This window comes from Mixophyes fleayi, chromosome 3 (genome assembly GCF_038048845.1).
Source record: "Mixophyes fleayi isolate aMixFle1 chromosome 3, aMixFle1.hap1, whole genome shotgun sequence".
Classification (NCBI taxonomy): domain Eukaryota; kingdom Metazoa; phylum Chordata; class Amphibia; order Anura; family Limnodynastidae; genus Mixophyes; species Mixophyes fleayi.
In genome coordinates this window covers 139,224,007-139,240,905 of record NC_134404.1, presented here as the reverse complement: position 1 = coordinate 139,240,905, position 16,899 = coordinate 139,224,007, and the positions used below count along the sequence as shown (strand labels likewise).

The 16,899-nt window shown below is 42.8% G+C and overlaps 1 protein-coding gene across 2 annotated transcripts in view; it reads left to right on the top strand.

Annotated features, from left to right (window-relative positions):
• TDRP (testis development related protein) overlaps positions 1 to 16,899 on the top strand; it is a 90,041-nt gene that overhangs the window by 48,574 nt on the left and 24,568 nt on the right. The window lies entirely within an intron of this gene.

The window sequence follows — 16,899 nt, the reverse complement described above, 5'->3', positions numbered from 1 at the left end:
AATTAAAATACCATTGATAATGCATCATTGGGCATGGCCAGGCCACCCTCCTACAGGCAAAAAAACCTGCATTGTTGTGTACACCATTGAACGGTCACCAAAAATTGGGATTGTCCCACTAGAATCACAACATTTCGTAGACTTTGCTGCTCTCTCCTACCTGTTCTTCTCACTTTCACCACCTGTGCTGCAGGTTTCTTTAGTTGTGGCTTGTCTGGATCCTGGACTGTTAGGGGCCCTATTTGGGGGAAAAAAATGGGCACATTTAGAAAATTACAGCCACCCCCGGCGTTAAATCAGTACCACCCATGATTAATAATTAGGCCTTCCTACATCCCCAACATTTAAATAATAGGTTTATTTATTAAATGTGAATACTATTTCCCTCCCTACAAACAGCCCCAGCAATAAATTAATAGTATTTACTTTCAGAAATATACCTATTTCCCGCAACCGTCACTGCCATTAAATAATTCATAGGCACATTTAATAAAGGGACCTCATTACCCCCACATTCAGTAGCACCCAAACCACCCCATCTTAAATTAATTAATTGTCCCCACTATTGTGCCTCTCTCCCCCCCTTTTTCCTCATGCTGTGTCTCTCACCCTTTTTTCTTATACTGTGCCTCTCTCCCCCCTTTTTTCTCATGCTGTGCCTCTCACCCTTTTTCCTTACTGTGCCTCTCTTCTCCCCCTTTTTTCCTTACGGTGCTTCTCTTCTCACCCTTTTTTCCTTACGGTGCTTCTCTTCTCACCCTTTTTTCCTTACGGTGCTTCTCTTCTCACCCTTTTTTCCTTACGGTGCTTCTCTTCTCACCCTTTTTTCCTTACTGTGCCTCTCTTCTCACCCTTTTTTCCTTACGGTGCTTCTCTTCTCACCCTTTTTTCCTTACGGTGCTTCTCTTCTCACCCTTTTTTTCCCTTTTCTCCCCCTTTTTTTCCCTTACTGTGCCTCTTTTCTCCCCCTTTTTTTCCCTTACTGTGCCTCTCTTCTCCCCCTTTTTACTCCATACTGTGCCTCTCTTCTCCCCCTTTTTTCCCTTACTGTGCCTCTCTTCTCCCCCTTTTTTTCCCTTACTGTGCCTCTCTTCTCCCCCTTTTTTCTCCATACTGTGCCTCTCTTCTCCCCCTTTTTTCTCCATACTGTGCCTCTCTTCTCCCCCTTTTTTCCCTTACTGTGCCTCTCTTCTCCCCCTTTTTTTCCCTTACTGTGCCTCTCTTCTCCCCCTTTTTACTCCATACTGTGCCTCTCTTCTCCCCCTTTTTTCTCCATACTGTGCCTCTCTTCTCCCCCTTTTTCCTCCATACTGTGCCTTTCTGCGTTATTCCCTTTTTTTTTTCCCTAAGTCTCAAATTGATGTTGCTCAGTGTGGCACCTAGCATGTGCTAGGTGCCACACAAGGATTAGCTTCCCATCGGCTAACGAACAACATTCATTTCTGATAGGCTAAGCAAACAGAATTAAACCAATTGCAGAACAAAATATATTCGGCATATCAGTATAATGGAGACAGTGAAATGTAAAAATTTTAAATCCGGGAAATGGTGGTGTAACATCAGCTACAGACTCCCATAAGAGTCTAAAGAAAGTCACACTAATATGTAAAGTCTGGCAATATAAGATTAGGGTATGACATATAATAGAACAGTATTTATTTATATGGCTACAAAATTTGCTGGCGCTAAATAACTAAATGCTGATGATGATATGGCTCAAGTCAGAACACTAGTTGGTACTTCTGAGGTTTAAATGATTGCATTACAAAGGGTTGATTAAATTAGCAGCGAGGTTTCCCTATGAAGTGCGAGCAAAAATGAGCAACGAAAATTACCTGCTGATCATGCGGAAACCTATAGTGTGAGGTTACTAGGGGACCTCACAGCTAATTGAATTGCTCCCAAAGAGTATGTTGTTTGACCTTATTATGTGAGTGGGAGGCACTAGGTGTGTGATAAAATGGTACTTCTAACGTACCACAGCATGTAGTTACTCTACCCATATTCTGTTTCATTTCTACTAATGGCTGACCATTTTCGAATATAGACATAAAAGATCATTAAAACATGTATACATAGTATATCAGATCAATGTGACCGTCACTCCCTGTTTGGGGTTTGTTATTTTATCCTGTTTTTAAAATACACTTCTTTTTCCTGATAGGGGAAAAATAACTCTACAGAAAATTATCTGAATTTAAGATATTATTTATTTTCAAAATATGTAGACAAGCCAAATTATTATTTTATCATGAGGAATTATGTTTATGTAAGAAAACATAATTTATTTTACGAACTTTTTCCTTTTCAGTTTCTGCTTTAGCTCATTATCATTATGATTAGAAGTAATAATCCAATTCTGCCAGTGAAGATTTAAGATTACCAATTAAAGTGCCCACACACTGTGATGTCAATGACTAATTTGGTAGTTTTATGTCAGATTAGCTGGGAATCTTCATTGGGTGCGTGGGTTCAAAAGGATCACTCTGTCCAGAAAAAATCCGTTCAGATTGGATTGGATTTTTATCGGACTGGGCAGTAAATACTGACACCCAATGAATTCGGTCATTGGGACAGTAGGGAAATTTATGCGTGTATAGCGAATCTTTCTTCTTGGCAGTTTACCAATCTGATCTGTCCATCATTGTTATCTCTGTGACATATCCTAGGGCTAAGGCAGGTATTGTCCGCTTTATATTTACTGCTAAACAGAAAGTTTATGTAAAAGGTAACCTAGTGCATTTGCTAAACAGGTTGTGTGTGTTTGTGTGTATCACTGAAAGACAATTGTAACTGTTTGAGATGCCTCTTTTCCTAAAATTCATGTGCTCCTTTGGACTCTCTTTAAAACATCTACTAGGACACATCTTCATCATCACCAGTTATCAGGGGCGGACCCAGACATTTGTCCTACCCCGGGCGATTTTAGGGGGGGCGATTTAGGCCCCGCCCCCTTTCTGTGTTCTAAGGCTGCCGGCGGCTGCACAGTATGTGCAGGTCCGTTCAGCAGTGAAAGTGTGCTGTCCCGCTGCTCTGATTGTGTTTAAAACACAATCAGAGCAGCCGGGCAGCATACTGTCACTGCTGAACGGACCTGCACAGTGTGCAGCTGTCGGCAGCAAGCCCCTGATCGCCCCGATTTCCCCCCCCCCCCCCCCCCCCGGATCCGCCACTGCCAGTTATTTATATAGCACCACTAATTCCGCAACGCTTTACAGAGAACTCGTTCTCATTGGTCCCTGCCCTATTGGAGCTTACAGTCTAAATTCCCTAACACACACACATAGACTAGTGTCAATTTGATAGCAGCCAATTAACCTACTACACAGAGGCCATATGCAACTAGAACAGGGTAGGTTATAACACTGGTTGAAATTGGCCTTTGTTTTAGGTTTTACGCGTCTTGTATTTTTCATTTTTTAACGATTGCTTTTTCAAAGAAAGAGGGTCCTTATACAAAGGCTGTGTGAGTACCCTGTGCTGGAACCAGAATAACTGGAAACAGTACAGGTCAAATATGGAAAATGGGAAAGTATAACAAAATTACTAAGAATATTAAACACTCCAGGGTAGTAAATGGGGGGGGGGGAAAAAGAGGGCCCAAAAAGGCAACTACAGGATTGTGTTCATATACAACACTTTAATATTAAATCAATAACAAGTAGAATATTAAATAAGAAGTAAAAAGAAATGGATATGATGTGAGTAATAGGAGCAACTGATGAAGTGAACACTGATTAAGCATCAATCATTAAAGATATAAAAATAGGTTAAATCAATCTATACAACAGATGATTCATGACCACTGGTTGTCTTGTGCATGATCAGCCAACCATAGACTAACTGCATGTATGAACATGCTGATCTGGTTCTGTGATCTGAAACCATGTGTTATAAGGCACATAGGTGTAGATTTATCAAACCTTCTTAAAAGGAAAAGTGGAAGTGTTGCCCACAGCAACCAAGCTATGAGCAAATCCATTCAACACAGTTTTGTTTTTTTTAATATAAATGCCCGTGAATGTGCAAGCGCCATCTGCATTGTCCAGCACTGCTCGGTGTCATGGTGCTTATTTGTATGTGCATGACGCACAATCCAGTTTCATTAGAAGTCTACCAGTTGTAAAGTTATGGGCTGTATCACACTCGACTGTGAGGTGGTAATTTTTATTTATTCATTTATTTTCTTCCCATTTTTTTTTTCTTTCACAATTTATGATTATGGGTGTGCACCGGGCACTTTTAGTGTTTTGGGTTCTGATTAGCTTGAGGTTTTGGGTTCTGATTTGTTTTGCCAAAACACCTGACGAAAGGTTTTGGTTCTGATTTCGGGTTTTGGGTTCTGATTTATACTTAAAAAAGCATAAAAAGCACTAAAATCCAGTTTTTTTGTTTTTTTCCACTCTTACGCTATTATTAACCTCAATAACATTCAATAACAATCATTTCCACTAATTTCCAGTCTATTCTGAACACCTCACACCTCACAATATTGTTTTGAGTCCAAAACGTTGCACCGAGGTAGCTTTCTGGACTGCGTAGTGGAGTGGGCCCGGTACCCAATTTGGTACCGGGGACACAATACCTCAATCAACCGTCTAAATCCCACTCCATTGATGGCGGACACCGGACGCACATCTAACACCAACATTGCTGTTATTGACGCAGTTATCCGCTTTGCCATAGGATGACTAGTGTCGTACTTGGTGCTCATGGCAAATGACTGTTGGACGGTCAATTGTTTGGTGAAAGACGTAGCGGTCTTACGACTTCCCCTCTGGGAAGATGACCGACTACCAGCAGCAACAGCAGCAGTGGCAGTAGTAGGCGTACCGCTGCAGGATTCCTCGGATGAATCCCGTATTGAAGAGGACTCAGTCTGGCTGGTGACATGGCCTGCAGGACTAAATCTGATGGAGATCGTGGAGGAAGTTGACGAGGAGGGTGTTGGTGGTATGTATCCAACAGGACCAAGGGATTTAGGTGTCCCTGGACCGCTGACGGTCCTAGCCACAGGTCCTGAACTAAACACTGAATTATGAAGGTTCTTCAGGTGACGTATAAGTGAGGATGTCCCTTGGTGGCCAAGATCCTTACCCCTGCTTATTTGAGCTTTACATAAGCTACATATGGCCATACATTTGTTGTCCGGATTGGGATAAAAATAACTCCAGACCGAAGAGGTGGATTTTTTGGTCTTCTGACCAGGCATGACGATGGGCTTTTTCATCCCATGGACAACAACTGTTTCCCCCCCCTGGTGGCTCATTTATGATAACCACATCAGCATCCTCCTCGTCAAGTTCCTCCTCAGCGCCAGCTACATCAATGTCCTCCTCCCGGTGTACAACATTCACACCTTCATTAGCCAAATTTGTAACTGGACTGTGGGTGATCCTTCCAGCATATGCAGAGGGCGTGCTGCAAATGGTGGAAGGAGCCACCTCTTCCCGTACAGAGATGGGAAGGTCAGGCTTCGCAACCACCAACACCCTTGGACTCGCCTTGGGGATTTGTGATGCCATCTCTTTAGAAGACAGAGTTGTTTGCTGTGTTATTGATGACAGCTTAAGTCTCTTAAATTTTTTAGAGGGAGAAGGAGGAGGGCTTAGATCCTTGGGTGAAGCTGAACCACTAGTCCTGAACACGGGCCAGGGCCTAAGCCGTTCCTTGCCACTACATGTCGTAAATGGCATATTGGCAAGTTTTCGTTTCTCCTCAGATGTTTTGAATTTTCTTTTTTTGGGTAATTTTAGTCAACTTTGGGTTTTTGGATTTTACATGCCCTGTACTAGGAGATTGGGCATCGGCCTTGGCAGACGACGTTGATGGCATTTCATCATCTATGTCATGACTAGTGGCATCAGCTTCAGCATTAGGAGGAAGTAGGTCTTGCTATTTCCCTACTTTATCCTCCAAATTTTTGTACTCCATTATATGCAGCACTAATGAGTGTACCCCTAAACCACACACACTTTGGAAATGCTTAAAAAATGAAAGTAGTAAATGTAATATAGATTGCAGTACCTATTCTCTGGAACTGCTTAAAGAATGAACGTAGTAAATGTAATATAGATTGCAGTACCTATTCTCTGGAACTGCTTAAAGAATGAACGTAGTAAATGTAATATAGATTGCAGTACCTATTCTCTGGAACTGCTTAAAGAATGAACGTAGTAAATGTAATATAGATTGCAGTACCTATTCTCTGGAACTGCTTAAAGAATGAACGTAGTAAATGTAATATAGATTGCAGTTCCTATTTTTTGGACTGCTGAAACATTGAATGTAGGTATTGCAGTACTAATATTTCAGGACTGCATAAATATATTGCTCTAGAATTTTTTTTATACTTTTTAAATTATTTTTTTTATATTTTTTTTTTTTTTTTTTTGGAGTTTTTAATAATTAGACAATTACTATGGACTTAGCACAAAAATGCACAGCACTAAAGCACCACTGGACTCAGCAGGACAGACACTGGCCAAAGCACCACTGGACTCAGCAGGACAGGACAAAAGGACCACTGGACTCAGCAAGGACAGAGCACTGGACACAAGCATAAAGCACAACTGGACTGATCACGCAGGAGTACCAATACCTTACAACCTCCCTCTACCCTGATCACAGCCCAAATGAAAATGGCGGCCGCTAGCGGGGAATTTATGCAATCCGAGTCTCGCGAGATCCGACGCGAGACTTGGACGTCAGAGCCTCAGTTTCATTTTTGGCGCCGGAAATACCCGAACAGTGCTCGGATCCCGTCGGATCAGCGGAATCCGAGCCCGCTCATCCTTATTTATGACAGATGTATATAATGATGAAATGAGGCTGGAAGCTAATTACAATTTTACAATTTCAAACCGCTTAGGGAGGTGAGAGTACAAAAGTGGTGGGTTACGTGGCTGGGTCACTGGGCTACCTACATTTTTGTTTAAGTTTAAAATGTTCCTAATAATAGGCTGCTGAGCTGAGTCTCCACAGCCCCCTTGTCAGCCCCTGCACATATGGTAGGAGTTGATGGGATTGCGAGTGATTCATTTGGATTAAGGCTGGGTACACACTACAGAAAATTTCTCCTGATGCAAAATCATTAACAATTTTACCAATGATTGAAAGTCCCGATCAGCATGCCACTTCATGTGTACAATACACACTATACATGTTTGAGACAATTTACCTTCAGATCTGTGCTCTTCATCTGTCATAACCATCAGCTGAAATGATTGTGACCCTGTAAACTCTATAGAGATCTGGTCGTGAGCGCATACAGACTGCAGGATTGGAGCAACATTGTTCCATCCAGGGCCGGACTGGGACTAAAAATCAGACCTGGCATTTAAAGCACACAGGCCCATGCACTATATTGTTGCACGCTGATGTCGACGCAGTGCGTGTTGCTGGTGCAGTACAACATGATTTAGTGTGTGTTTATTTCTTCTAATGACCCCCAACATTACATTGTTAGCCACCTCATTACATCAGTAAATACTATGATAATACATTATTAGTACCCAAATTACAGCAATAAATAACCCTCCACACACACTTATACTGTATCAATACCCCCCACGCTGCAGCAACCATCGTCACCCCCCCCGCCCCACGTTGCAGCAACCATCGTCACCCCCTGCCCCACGTTGCAGCAATCGGCGTCGCCCCCCCCCTGCCCCACGTTGCAGCAATCGGCGGCCCCCGCCCCCGCCCCACATTGCAGCAATCGGCGGCGCCCCCCCCGCCCCACGTTGCAGCAACCAGCGTCGCCCCCCCCCGCCCCACGTTGCAGCAACCAGCGTCGCCCCCCCCGCCCCACGTTGCAGCAACCAGCGTCGCCCCCCCCACCCCACGTTGCAGCAACCAGCGTCACCCCCCCACCCCACGTTGCAGCAACCAGCGTCGCCCCCCCGCCCCACGTTGCAGCAACCAGCGTCGCCCCCCCCCGCCCCACATTACAGCAATACTAACCCCCAAACACACTGCAATATTGCCACCCCATTACTACAGCAATACCACCAATTATACAGGCATCTCTGTAAGAATGTATTGCTTTTTTTTTTTTTTTTTTATTTCCTACAAAAAAACAGTACTTATCTTCCTCGTCATTTATTTATATAGCGCCACTAATTACGTAGCGCTGTACAGAGAACCTACTCGCATCAGTCCCTGCCCCAATGGAGCTTTCAGTCTAAATTCCCTAAAGCAAACACACAGATGTCAGTGATAGCAGCCAATTAACCTACCAGTATGTTTTTTTGAATTGTGGGAGGATACTGGAGTGCCCGGAAGAAACCCGCGCAAACACAGGGAGTACATACAAACTCCACACAGATAGGGCCATGGTTGGGAATCGAACTTGTGATCCCGGTGCTGTGAGGCAGAAGTGCTAGCCAATAAGCCACCACCCGTTTCAATAAATTAAATGGTAATGGCAGAATTTTCATGAATCATTCTACACAAAATAAAACTCTAACAAATATATCCGAAAAAAGCATAACTATTGAATGATCATCGGAACCCTGCTGCATTAGAAGTATTTTCATCTATAGCAAAATGTCAGAGAAAAATATTTTTTTACTACAGTAATTGGATATGCGTCTTTTCGCTTAATTTTAAATAACACCGTATATAAATTAAGTGGGATAGAGGAGGTGGGTGAGGGCTGATTAGATAGGAAACATTTAGATTACTTACTTGGAGACGCCTACCCCGTTGACTCACAAGGCAGGGCTGACGAGACAAATTTCGGACCCTAGCAAAGCAACTTCTTTGGACCCCCATCTTAGTCAACAATGAGAGACTTGCCTTTGGCAGAAGTTCATATTATGCCACACCATAGTGTCCCCAAGTCATATTATGTCATAGTATTACCCTCAATTCATATTAGGGCATGCAGTAGTGCCCACAAATTTAGAAGTAGGGGTATGGAAAATATAAGTGAATGGAGTATAAATGCTTGATTTTATTTAATTTTTTGTAAAAAAAAAATTTAAACACTTGTCCTCTCTGTGCATTCCCATTTTCTATTACTTCTTGTGTTTTATGATGGCTGCTTCCAGTGACGTTTCCATTCTGAAGATCTCTCTCTTTACACTTTCATTTACTTATGCCCCTGCGCCATCTTCTCTCCTGTCCCTCTCGCACATCCCCCTGCGCCACCTTCCCCTCCCCCCCCATCCCTCTCACGCATCCCCCTGCGCCACCTTCCCCCCCCCCCCCCCGTCCCTCTCACACATCCCCCTGCGCCACCTTCCCCCCCGTCCCTCTTGCAAATCCCCCTGCGCCACCTTCCCCCCCACCCTGTCCCTCTCGCACATCCCCCTGCACGACAGATGTAGCAAGGTGGCTGCTTCCGGGGGAGGAGCAAGCCACCAGGAAGCCAGTGAGATTTATGGCCGGCCAATAAATTTTCAGAAATGTGAAGTGAAAGCATTTTGTTTTAAATGCTTAATTTAATAACCATTAACACATGCCATTAATTAGGAAAAGGTTTTAATGTACAAAGGACAATAGTAAGAATTAAACCTTGCTGCTATAATAACCAAGTCCAAGAAAGCCGTATAGCATTTTACACTTTCTACCAATATACAGTATACTGGTGTACAGAGAGCAGTAAGGTTGTATATGTAGAATAATGTGCCCAACAATTTACTAAACACAGAAAAATAAAATGAAAATAAACAGGCATCTCCAATTAGATCCCTGCACTTGGCAGCTTATTATAATGAAGATGCCACATTTGCTGGTAATAAATGATTTAAACTTGCAAGGTGCTGTGAGGTAACAGCAGCTCATTTGACAAAAGGAAGTATTGCATTCTTGGGTATTGATTTCATTCAAGGAACTGAGCTGTCGTTCCCTTAATTACCTTTTATTATTGTTAATGGGTGTTTGGTAATATATAAATAACATCTCCCTACGTAGAACAAAGTAGCACTAGCTTTTTGCTTTCTTTAGTCCTCCAGGTTTTTTTCATGTTTTTTTCCCCCGCTGTGGAGTGAAATAAATTGTGAATTTGTTCAACATATTATGCTGTGGTTGTCCTGCATCAGCGGTGCAAAATTTTCCCTCTGGAGCTGATACAAATCAATAGGAGATTTATCCATTCTTATAGATCCATTTACTCAGTGCCTCTATTGTGCTCGTTTTGTCATCCGGAAAACTTGCACTATTGGGATTTTCATTACAATGGGCTAGTTATTGTGTCTTTAAGGGGTCATTTGTAATATCCAGCACATTCATTGCTAGGCCAGTTGGCTCATATCTGATGTTTGCAATGTTACCTGGAGGCTGACTTTGTCAGTTGGTGTACAATGGACTATAATGAAGTTTCAGCCAATTTGGCACAAGAAGTAGAGCATTACCTTTTAGCCTATTAAGGTTACCGTTTATACGCATCTTTCATCTTACCTTTTTTCAGAATTTCATACAACATATAGCAAGATGTAGGTCTATCTAAAGTCCAATGGAGCATGAGTGCCATTATATACCAGAGTAAGGCAACCTGACTGTGGTGGACCTACAAATTCACCTGTCAATATATTCTTTATAGTGGGATAGATAAGTCTGTGGCTGATAAGTTAATTTATCTTGTATGATTTAAAGCCTACCACAATGTTATCATGGACAGCATGGTAGCACAGCGGTTAGCATTGCAACCTCACAGTTTGTATGTACTTTCCATGTTTGCAGTGCTCTAGTTTCCACCACAGACCTACTCATAGGTTAATTGGCTTCTGGTGACATTAACCCTAGTCTGTGTTTTGGTAGGGAATATAGATTGCAAACTCCCCGAGGAAGAGACAACATAGAATATGTAATCATTTACATCAAAGTACTGCTTAATATGCAGATACTATATAACTAAAGATGAATGGATGATATACATTCTTATGGTTTACGGTGGAATGGAGCTATGTTGTGTTAATATTTATGGATCATTTTATTCAAATATCCTTCTTATGAAAGATGTAAAAGGAAGCAGAGTATCCCATCTTGGAAGCTGGCTTGTGCTTGATTAGAGGTTTTTCCTCATTAGAAGAGGTGCTGGATTAGCGAATTTTCACATGAACTTAATTGCTGGAGTCTAATGATCTGGACCAGTGGAAGGGCGGTTTTAGGAAATTATTTAATAGAGGATGAACATAAAAACTGGCACAAGTTGTGAGCAAACAGAGAGGTCTTGTTGTATTAGAAATTTTTAGCTCTTAGATCAGCACAAAATCTTATTTAATTTGATACAATGATGTTTACATAGCTCAACCAGAATTTAGAATATGTTATGAGAAATGTGGTAGAAATGTAAAATTGTTGATCATTATTAACATATTATTCAGCCTGAGATTCACCTCAAAAAATCTAAGGCAACTATAATAGTGTTTTTGTGGGTGTTATTCATATCTGTGGTTTGAACGACTAAATCTGTGGCTGATTTGAGTACACACTTGCAGGGTCACACTGCTCAAGCCTGGTTGTTTAGGCTTTACGGCAAGCCTGGACAAATCTAGTTTGAATTAAGAGTTAAGACTAAAGGTTAGTAGCCAGCAATTTTTGTAAGTAAAAAATTGGCAAACCATGCACAAATTATTAGGGGTGAATCTATGCACATTTCAGCATTATACCTTACATAAAAGTTCAACCGATTGGTTGGAAAATGATATGCTAAGCAGCAAAAATGACTGGCAAACTATACACAGCCTACAGTCAACAATTGTACAATGTACTAATTGTGTATTGATATAGCCTGTAACGAACACATAACCAGTCGCTGCTCTAAACAATTAACTGTATGCCAGTCTCTGCCCCCACAGAATGATTACACCAACCTGTAGCCCCAGAATAAAAGAGTAGTGTTTTTACTTTTAGTTTGGGCGTTTGATTGTTTTTTGTTTATATTGTGGAGGTTTGCAGCTGCTGAGAATTATTAGGATGGGCTCCCTCCAGTACTGTGCATCACTCAGGGGCGGGCTGGGCATAATTGATGACGCGGCCGCATCACGTGTCATGTGATGCGGCCGTCTGTGCGGCGTGTGCCCCCCGGGCTGACGGACGTCAGCCCGCGCCTGGCATCACTACTACTACTTCTGCAGCCAGAGCTGCTCTTGGGTCCAAAATTTCATTTACAAGGTATACCTTTTTTTTGAATGCTCTGTTTTTCTCAATTATTGAAATAAAAAATGGGTAAAATCTGCAAAATTTGGAGCTTACTGATCTAGCAAGGACCTCCTTTACTATAATATCTCCTCCCCTGAAGCAATGTGAAGGCTCTTAGCCCAAACTCCCACTTTTTCCTTATTCTCACAAATATAACGCTTTGGGTATTTCAAAATACTGTTGGAAACGTCACCGCAGCGCTGAGGATCGACTTCATACTGAAAAACAAGACTCTTTTAGGATCTACAGAACTACCGTCTCTGTCCAGTTGTAGGACCCAGAGAGCTCAACTGTCATTGCTGTTTCAACATCTGTTCAGCTACTCACTGAGCTCAGTTGTATTTGTAACCATCTATATTTGGCTGCTGGACCCTCTGCACCCAACTGTCAGCACCCGCCTGGACCTCGTCGTGTCAGAGCGGCAGAAACTGCCTACTCCATTTAACCCCTGTCAGAGGGCACTAAAGTATCCTTCACCTCTTCCATTGCCCCACACAATTTGGATCAATTGTTCCTTTCTATACTCTCATTACCTACCCTAGCTAATACACATTCATTCACATCGCTCCATCATGCACCTGCTCAATTTACACTCTCTCCTATTCACTGTCACCATACTTCTCTCCAAACTCCTCCTCTTTCTCCATCATCCTATTCCTCCCTCCCTGATTATGATTTTCCCTTCCCTAATGCTCTCCTCACTAGTCTGCACACATGAACTACTTTGTCTCCTACACTCACCAGCCTACATAAACAGAATTAAACCTCACACCCACAAATCCTCCTCGCATGTCCTCTTTCTCACCCTGCTCCTTCTCATGGCTGCTGGTGACATCTCGCCTAACCCTGGGCCCCATACAATCTCCATTATCTGCTCACGCTCCTCGCTCCACCCCAAACCTTTCCATCCATCCCGTACTTCCAATCCTGCCAACCTTATCCACATATCTCCACTACCCTCTCTTCCCTTCTCCTGTGCACTATGGAGTACTAGATCTGTTTGTAACCAACTTACATCCATCCATAATCTATTCATTTCTAAATCCCTCACCCTCCTTGCCATTACAGAAACTTGACTCGCCTCTTCTGACACTACATCCCCTGCAGCTCTCTCCTATGGAGGACTCTCCCTCAACCACACTCCCAGACCCGGAAATAGACAAGGTGGTGGAGTAGGCATTCTACTCTCTCCATGCTGCACCTTCCAAGTCATACCCTCTGAACCCTCCCTCTCATTCTCATCCTTTGAAGTCCACACTATCCGTCTATTTTATCCTCTCCGCCTTTGTGTTGCTGTTATTTGTCGCCCCCCAGGTCCTGTTTCCCAATTCCTTGACAACTTTGCAGCCTGGCTCACTTATTTCCTATCCTTTGACCTGCCTGTCCTCATACTAGGTGATTTCAACATTCCCATTGATAATCCCACTGTCTCTTCTCCCACTAAACTTCTTTCAGTTACTTCTTCCTTTGGTCTCTCCCAGTAGACCTTATCTCCTACCCATTGTGATGAACACTCCCTTGACCTTGTCTTCTCCTGGTACTGCTCCATCTCTAGGCTCACAAACTTTGCATTCCCACTCTCCCTTCCTTCAGCCTCATCTTACCTCATGCCCTTCCCCCTGCATGCAAATACACAAGTACACAACGAAACCTAAGTACTCTTAAATCAATCCACTTCTCATTTTCACTAAAACAACTGTTTTCTCCAATGACTGCATTGTCCTGTTCTAATCAGGCTGCCTCTTTCTATAACAAAACACTCACTTCAGCCCTAGACAATACAACTCCAGCTACTACTTTGCCCGGGCGGCTCCCCTGCTGTGAAGCGATCTTCCACGTTCCATCAGATTAGCATCTACTCTCAAAGGCTTCAAGCGTGCCCTTGACTCCTTTCTTTATTCAAGTCTATCAGTCCTCCTCCTAACTTCCTTGTCCTGGCTCTCTCCCCTAGTTAGTACCACCCTATTTGCTTTACTCTGTCACTTGTGTTTGTATATATTTTTGTATCATGTTGTGTCTTGGTTCTGTTTTCTGTATTTGCAATGTACGGCGCTGCGGACCCTTTGTGGCACCTAATAAGTCAAAGATAATAATAATAATACATATAGTCTCTGATGATACAAACCCCAGCCATGGCACATCAAACAGACCCGCTACCTGCAAAAGTGCTTTCGCGCTGCAGAGCGCCACTGGAGGAAATCTCGTTCCTATCCCGACTTCCTCCACTATAAATTCATCCTTTTATCTAACAGCGCTGCCCTTTCAATTGCCAAACAAACTTCAAATCTCTTCAATCTGGCACATTTCCATCCTCCTTTAAACGTGTGCTCCTCTCACCTATTCTAAAGAAAACATCTCTTGATCCAGTCTCTCTCTCCAACTACCACCCTTTTTCTCTCCTTCCTTTTGCCTCCAAACTACTTGAGCGATTAGTGTACAAACGCCTGTCTCACTTTCTCTCCTCTCATTCCATTCTCGACTCTCTGCAATGAGGCTTCTGCCCCTAACATTCTACTGAAACTGCTCTCACAAAAGTGACCAATGATCTACTTACTGCAAAATCTAATGATAATTTCTCCATATTCATTCTCCTGAGCCTCTCTGCTGCTTTTGATACTGTTGATCACCCTCGTCTCCTACACATCCTTCACTCCATTGGCCTTCATGACACAGTTCTTTCCTGGTTCACTTCCTGCCTATTGAACTGCTCCTTTAGTGTTTCTACCACTGGCACATCCTGCCCTCCACTCCCACTATCTGTTGGGGTTCCACAGGGCTCTGTTCTTGGCCCTTTACTTTTTTCATTGTACACCTCTTCTCTTGGGGCACTAATTCGCTCATTTGGCCTCCAATACCACCTCTATGGTGATGACACCCAAATCTATCCTTCTGTGATATCCCGTGTTACCAACTGTCTTTCTGCTATCGCCACATAGATGTCCCAACGCTGCCTAAAGCTCAACATGTCCAAAACAGAGCTTATCTTCCCTCCTGCCAGAGTCACCACCTGCCCTTACATCTCCCTCACTGAAGAACGCTACAATTTCCTCAATCTCCCAAGCCCACTGCCTTGGTGTCACGCTTGACTCCACCCTATCCTTTATTCCTCTCATCCAGACTTTCTCCCAGCCCTGTCGCCTCCACTTTAAAAACATTGCCAGAATACGCCCTTTTCTTACTCAACATGCTACCAAACTTTTATCCATTCTCACATCATCTCCCATCTTGACTATTGCAACCTCCTGCTATCTGGCATTCCTGACACCCATATATTCACACTTCAAACTTTTTTTTTTTCTAGTGTCTCTTAATCGCGTCAACACAGTTGAAAAGCTACATTTATCTACAGGAGCTCATTTGAAGCGGAATGACAAACCCCTAATAAGCTTTTACATATTTATTTCCACATACATTTAATTCATACATTCATTATTAACCTCCATGACTATTGCAGTTCCCTTATTACTACTCTTCCCCCTAACCCGACTTTCACCTCTACAATCTATTTTGAATGCAGCCGAGACTGATTTCCCCAGCAAGATGTTCTTCTACACACTTTTGTTCCCTACATTACTGTATCTTGTTGAATCCAATATAAAATGCTTCTGACATACAATGCCATCAACAAAACTGCCCCTACGAACATCTTCACTTGTCTCACAATATCTCCCAACTCGACTCCTCCGCTCTGCACAAGTTCTCTCCCATATTCATTACCTGCTTCCATTCCTGGACACAGGACTTTTTTCTGGCTGCATCCACTCTGTGGGATGCCCTCCCTCACACAATAAGACTTTCCTACAGCTCCAGCCTTTTAGCATTCACTGAAAATCCACCTCTTCATGCAATCGTATCAAATTCCTGAATGCCCTCTTAACCTCCCTAGGCTATTCTACTAAATTACCACCCCTATACCAAGTTCACATAAAATTTACATGTGTTCTATCCTCAATCAACCAACTGTGACCCCCAGATCAACATTGGTGTGTGACATATATGGTTTATTACTGTTTGTTCCTAATTGTAAAGCAATGTGGTGTATATTGGCGCTATTTATTAAATAAAAGTTAATGTATGCACATTATAATGTGGTACCATAAAGTCTGTAGACTCTTGTGATCCTGGTTTTAAGTACTTTCTTCATCGTTCAGGGGTGTAACCCTGCAATGATGGGCACCACAGCAAAATTTGGCGTAGGGACCCAGTGATGCCGTTCTGTTCCCAAGGCCTCCGCTCTGCTCTGCTAAACATGCAATGTGAAGATGCATGCACAGTGATCCCCCGTTTGGGCTTTGTTTGCTTCACTGCACACGCGCCAACACTGCATTCTCAGTAGAGTGGATCGTGGACCGATGGACCTACTTCGCCAGGTTCCCCTTGCCTCTGGGCCCCATAGCCTATAACGACCTGCAAATGGCAGTAGTTCCGCAACTGTATGGATGTTTCTAGCTTCAGAGAGCAATGCACCACTGAAGGTGAGCAACAGGGATCCCAGCTGTATGTGAGTACAATAAATGATGGGGTTCCAGTACCACAGTACTATTCTAGGGAAGGTGGAGATGTGATAGAATTGTAGTTAAAGTGGAAAAACCTTTTTAAATTGTAATTCTTTTAAGGGAAATTAATTTGCAGAATGAAGTAAACTGTATTTTATGGCTTGTATTGAATGTGTGTTTAGTGGATGCTCTGCAAGGATGTGTTGTATGTTCATTCCATGACCAGATATTGGTGTGTTTCCTCCCTTTCCAT